Here is a 7,030-nt window from a genome sequence, read left to right as displayed (position 1 = left end):
GGAGCTATGTTATATTTTGGGAATTTTTCTGGCCTTTGTCAGTAATGTGTGCAACTTGTTGGAGGAAGGGCTAAGTGTTATACTATTTTACTGAACTACTGTATTACATAACAGCTGCACAAGGAGATAATGATTACCTACTCAACAGGTGATGTGCAGCAATTATCACCTGTGTCAGAGCATGCATAACTTTCAGGTAATGAAGGGCAGGTCATTATCACCTTAGCAATAAGTCATTTACAATATAGCATGGAGTCATTATCACTTTTCAGGTAAAACTATCAGGAGCTGTCACTGTTATTTATATAAGTACAACTCGTTATCACATTGATGAATGCACAAGGCAGATTGTGTTTTTATTCTCTGCTTCTATTCATTGCAAGCCACCCCCCTCCATTCTTCATAGGTTCATAGGTTTATACTAGGCTATCTGCCCTAAGGCATTTATAAGCCTAGCCCAAAGTTATGTGGCTTACGCCACCCCTTATGTTAGAAATAATGTGCCCATTAATTTGTTGTGCCTCTGTCCAGCAGTGACACAGAGATGATTCCCGGGGTAAACCTACGATCTCCCATCCACCGGTCAAGATTTGGGGGTTCAGTGATTTTTGTATCATTTTGGACTAATTCTGAGCATATCTGGGAGTTTCCACCCAGGTTTCTGACATAGCTGAAGAAGGCCTTATGATTGTCTTTTGAATCTATGGCAATTGTTTTCTCAAAGTTGGCCTTGGATGATTTTATGAGGGATCGTAGTTTCTTGCTAGTACTGATCAAAGATGCCTTCCCTTTTTGGGATTTTGCTCTATCATGTAATAGCTTTCTCCTCTTATTGTAAAGTTTGTTTATGGCTGGGGTCCACCAGACTGGACGTTTGCCCTTGGTGGAAAGAGTCTTGGTTTTATTTGGGATTGCCTGATCAATGCAGTCCTGAAGGTGTTCATAGAAGGCATTTGTAAGGGGTTCTGCAGCTTGGGTTGTGGTTTCCATTGGCTCGGGGGCTTTGAAGGATACCACACCTGTCTTGAGTAGTGTGAAGTTTGCTTTACAGCAAACTAACTAGCCTCTGAAACCCCTTATTTTATATATATCTATCTATATGTGTGTGTGTGTGTGTGTGTGTGTGTGTGTGTGTGTGTATATATATAGATATATATATATATATATATATATATATATATATATATATATATATATATATGTGTATTTGTGTGTATATATATATATATATATATATATATATATATATATATATATATATATATATATATATATATGTAATATATAATCTATATACACACACAGACATATATATATCTGTATTTTCACTATACAGATAAAGTATCCATTTTATTAATGTAGTTCATATCTTTGTGAATTAATGTAACTGAACCACATATAATGAAACAGTTGAATGTGTCAAACTATCACTACATACTGCATGTGTTGCTTTTCAGCTGCCTCTGTGCAGGTGAGTAACATTATATTCTATACAATTGTGTTTTTCAACTTTGCATTTACCCGACATCACACCCCTCAGAGAAGATGCCATCTGTTAAGAAGTTAACCGACGTTTACGTGGGTGAGGATACTGATTCTGACAGTAATACCAGTGGTCCGAAATTGAATTGGATCTTGATGCACAGCATAAGCCAAACCAGAGTGAGGATGACGATTATGATGCCGATGATCATATTCCACTGGTATGTCTGCGTGAGAAGGCTATTACTGCTGATAAAGATGCCCCTGTCCCTGCGATTCCTGACAGACCCCTACCCTCTAACCCCGAGCTCACTACTCTTGATGAAACTGACCACGACAGTGAGGATGACATGCCACTAGCCCAGTTAAGGTATGATGGCACACACAATAGTGGTCAGCAACTTGAATCAGATTTTGACACAGAGGATGAATTGCCTCTATCTGAGTTACGGCACGGACGTGGCCCGAGTGACGGACCTTTGCAGTCCTCCATCGTCCAAGCCAGGCCTAGTGCCGAAGAGGAAGCGGATATGCTTCCTACTATACATGAGTTCAGGCATAGTCTACAGCAGGTTTATTCAGATGGAGAAAGTCCACTGGATCTGAGCCGAAGTAGCTCCTTGGCAAGCAAGGATCTGAGTGTGCCGCAATATGGAATTTGTGCGAGTACTCCACTCAGTAGTCAGTACAAACCAGTGGGTAATGTAACTGATCACAGGGTACCTTGCATTCAAAACTCTGGGAGGCTAATGAAAAAGGCACGGCGATCATGGCCACCACGAAACTTATCATGGGAGAAACGCCTAACACCAGTTCACATCGATGATTTTGTGTGTCCAGTCGGCCCAGTCACCAACCTGGACTCGGACAGCACAGAGGTGGACTTCCTCAATTTGATGTTCCCAGAGGAACTGTATTCGCTTATTGCTGATGAAACTAACCACTATGCTGCACAGAGGCAGGCTGCAGCAGGCAAGGTTGATAAGCGGTGGAGTCCAGTTTTTCCTGGAGACATAGCACATTTCTAGGTGTCAGAATATACATGTCTATTGTACATGTTCCAAAATACAGGCAGTACTGGGAAATGCACCATCTGTATGGTCATTTCCCAATAGCAGAGTACATGACCGGAGAGGTTTGAAAAATTCAGCAGTATTTTCACTGCAATGACAAAAACCTCAGATGACCACAGGGCTGTGTGGGTCATGACAAGCTCCATCATGTACGGCCAATACTGGATGCCATACTTCATGCATGTAGGACACAGTATAATGTGCATCGTGAGGTGGCAGTAGATGAAGCCATGGTTGGCTTCCGTGGACGTCTGACATTTAGACAGTTTATGCCTGGCAAGCTGGAGAGGTATGGCATTAAGGTATGGGTGCTAGCTGACTCACATAATGGTTATGTGCATGAATTCCAGGTATACACTGGAAAGGCAGAGCAGACCACAGAGGTTGGACTGGCACACAGAGTTGTGGTCGACCTAACACGGGGGCTGATTGGAAAGAAGCATCACATTTACTTTGACAACTTCTTCTCATCTGTCCCTCTGGCACAGCAACTGCTGCAGGATGGTCTGTACTGCTGTGGAACCATGTGCACCAATAGGTCTGGATGGCCTGTAACATTCAACCGACAAGCCATTGGTAAAGCGCCTCGAGGGTTCTACAAGCAGCTGCAGAGTGGACCATTGCTTGCAACTGAATGGAAGGATAGCAACCCAGTATTTCTGCTGTCAACTAATAGTAACCCAACCTTGGCAGTCTCCAGCATATGCAGGAGACAGCACAATGGAACAAAAGCTGCAGTGCCATGTCCACCAGTTGTAAACATGTACAACACATATATGAATGGGGTGGAGCGAGCAGATCAGCTCAGGACGCAGTATCCAACTGCTCGAAAGGCAAGGAAATGGTGGCTGTACTTGTTCTGGTTCCTATGGGATGTGGCCATAGTGAATGCTTACATTTTATTCCGTGAGAGTGCTAGCCACCGGCAGCTTTCAAGTTCTGGCCATTTTATTGCGGCAAGCCAGTTACAGTTTAGAAGACACCTAGGCATGCACCTCCTGACCACCTACAAGAAGAGGAAAAGATGCATAGAGATTACCATCCCAGAGCCCATGACACGATTTGAAGAAGGCTCACACTTTCCAGTGAAATGGCGGAAGGCACAATGCAGAAACTGTGCCATCAAGGGTAAACATGCTGAACCATCATGCAGATGCCCGACCTGCAAGATTAACCTATGCATGGAATGCTTTGGTGAGTACCATGGCCATAAGAGTCTAGCAGACTGCTGACAGCAGTAAGATGTGCAGAGCACACTATACATCAAAGTTGTGACCAGGCTGTTGGGTCCATTGCTGAATGGGCACATGTAAAGAGAAAAGGCAGAGGTAAGGCAGACTGCTCACACTGAAGGAGGTCATGAGACCATAGTGGTATCAGCAGTCTGAGTGGGCAGCCGGCACAGCTATGGGACACTACAGATAACCAACATCTGGAGCCCCATGCCTGTCCTTGGCATATTAGTGGAGCGGTGGTCCTTACCCTGCTTTTTCTCTTTACATGTGCCCTGGCTGGGCACCCTTGTCAGTGTCTACCCATGCTTTATTTCAGATAAGACTGTCTCCTGCTGTTCTGGGAGTCACTAGAAAGAGAGCAGCCAAAATCCTTATGCTGTCCCATCGCCGAATATTGTGCTGCTGGGTGCATCACAGGGGGCATACCCAGCCAGCATGGATCTTGTGATCCACCAGGATGGCATTTGGGAATCTGGAGACTCTACAGCACAGTCCCATAGTGCTGCTGTCCTTGGTAAGCATGGGCTTGGGTGTGCCACTGTGATGTAATGCAAAAACATGCAAAAAGACACAGCCTGGGTCAGTCTAGGTCTTTTGACATTTTGCCTTGATGTAGCTCTCCACTCAGTCTCCCTCCCTTCAGGTGTAGTCAGTGTATGTAGGTCAGGACAACAGGGCTTACATTAGCTCCTCCCTTCTACTCATTGCAGAAAGGACACATGTAAATGGAAAAGGCAAAGGTAAAGCAGAGTGCCTCACCTGCTTTTTCAGTGTACATGTGCTTTTTCTGTGCCCCCATGTCAGTTAGCAGCCAAGCCCTTCAGCACCAATGCCAGGAAGGTCCCTCTTCACTTTTATTTTGCCAACTGCTCTTAGGTTGGTGGGTTCATCACAGGAGGCATACCCAGCCAGCATGGATCTTGTGATCCACCGGGATGGCATTTGGGAATCTGGAGACTCTACAGCACAGTCCCATAGTGCTGCTGTCCTTGGTAAGCATGGGCTTGGGTGTGCCACTGTGATGTAATGCAAAAACATGCAAAAAGACACAGCCTGGGTCAGTCTTGGTCTTTTGACATGTTGCCTTGATGTAGCTCTCCCCTCAGTCTCCCTCCCTTCCGGTGTAGTCAGCGTATGTAGGTGAGAGTAGTAAATGTATGAAGGTCAGGACAGCAATTAGTGAGTTACTTCAGTCCCTCATTCCTTAGGTCCATTGCTGAATGGGCACATGTAAAGAGAAAAGGCAGAGGTAAGGCAGACTGATGACACTGAAGGAGGTCATGAGACCATAGTGGTATCAGCAGTCTGAGTGGGCAGCCGGCACAGCTATGGGACACTACAGATAACCAACATCTGGAGCCCCATGCCTGTCCTTGGCGTATTAGTGGAGCGGTGGTCCTTACTCTGCTTTTTCTCTTTACATGTGCCCTGGCTGTGCACCCTTGTCAGTGTCCACCCATGCTTTATTTCAGATAAGGTAAGACTGTCTTCTGCTGTTCTGGGAGTCACTGGAAAGGGAGCAGCCAAAAACCTTACGCTGTCCCATCGCCGAATATTGTGTTGCTGGGTGCATCACAGGGGGCATACCCAGCCAGCATGGATCTTGTGATCCACCGGGATCGCACTTGGGAACCTGGAGACTCTACAGCACAGTCCCATAGTGCTGCTGTTTTTGGTAAGCATGGGCTAAGGTGTGCCACTGATGTAATGCAAAAACATGCAAACAGACACAGCCTGGGTCAGTCTTGATCTTTTGACATGTTGCCTTGATGTAGCTCTCCCCTCAGTCTCCCTCCCTTCAGGTGTAGTCAGCGTATGTAGGTGAGAGTAGTAAATGTATGAAGGTCAGGACAGCAATTAGTGAGTTACTTCAGTCCCTCATCCCTTAGGTCCACTGTTGAATGGGCACATGTAAAGAGAAAAGGCAGAGGTAAGGCAGACTGCTGACACTGAAGGAGGTCATGAGACCATAGTGGTATCAGCAGTCTGAGTGGGCAGCCGGCACAGCTATGGGACACTACAGATAACCAACATCTGGAGCCCCATGCCTGTCCTTGGCGTATTAGTGGAGCAGTGCTCCTTACCCTGCTTTTTCTCTTTACATGTGCCCTGGCTGTGCACCCTTGTCAGTGTCCACCCATGCTTTATTTCAGATAAGGTAAGACTGTCTTCTGCTGTTCTTGGAGTCACTGGAATGGGAGCAGCCAAAAACCTTATGCTGTCCCATCGCCGAATATTGTGTTGCTGGGTGCATCACAGGGGGCATACCCAGCCAGCATGGATCTTGTGATCCACCGGGATCGCACTTGGGAACCTGGAGACTCTACAGCACAGTCCCATAGTGCTGCTGTCCTCGGTAGGCATGGGCTTGGCTGTGCCACTGTGATGTAATGCAAAAACATGCGAAAAGACACAGCCTGGGTCAGTCTTGGTCTTTTGACATGTTGCCTTGATGTAGCTCTCCCCTCAGTCTCCCTCCCTTCAGGTGTAGTCAGCGTATGTAGGTGAGAGTAGTAAATGTATGAAGGTCAGGACAGCAATTAGTGAGTTACTTCAGTCCCTCATCCCTTATGTCCACTGCTGAATGGGCACATGTAAAGAGAAAAGGCAGAGGTAAGGCAGACTGCTGACACTGAAGGAGGTCATGAGACCATAGTGGTATCAGCAGTCTGAGTGGGCAGCCGGCACAGCTATGGGACACTACAGATAACCAACATCTGGAGCCCCATGCCTGTCCTTGGCATATTAGTGGAGCGTCAGTCCTTACCCTGCTTTTTCTCTTTACATGTGCCCTGGCTGTGCACCCTAGTCAGTGTCCACCCATGCTTTATTTCAGATAAGGTAAGACTGGAAGGGAAGATGTTCACTGGTTCAGAAGGGATGGCATTCACCTAACTGAGGAGGGCATTGCGTTCTTCTTGACCAACCTCCACAATGGCGTGAGGAGAGCCATGCATGATTGTGAGAAGAATGGAAAACACCCACGACTAAGTCAGACCAGTATAGTAAGTAAAACACTATTATGAAATGTGTTGTGTAAAATTAATTTCTCTGAGCTTGGCAAATAACTGTTATGGAAATTATGATTTTTTTCATATTTTGGTAAATAACTTTGCAAGGGAGCATCTGAATGTGCCAAGTAATATCTCATTTTGAAGACAGTATTGCTGGTTCTAATATGGTAAAAGAATTGTGCCAGTATGTTTGACACATGTGCAGATATCAAAGTTTGTTTGAGAC

The sequence above is a fragment of the Protopterus annectens genome, chromosome 1.part1 (assembly GCF_019279795.1).
Source record: "Protopterus annectens isolate FY-2018-M chromosome 1.part1, PAN1.0, whole genome shotgun sequence".
In the NCBI taxonomy this organism is placed as follows: Eukaryota; Metazoa; Chordata; order Ceratodontiformes; family Protopteridae; genus Protopterus; species Protopterus annectens.
The sequence above is the reverse complement of the archived record's forward strand: the minus strand, read 5'-3'. Positions refer to the sequence as shown.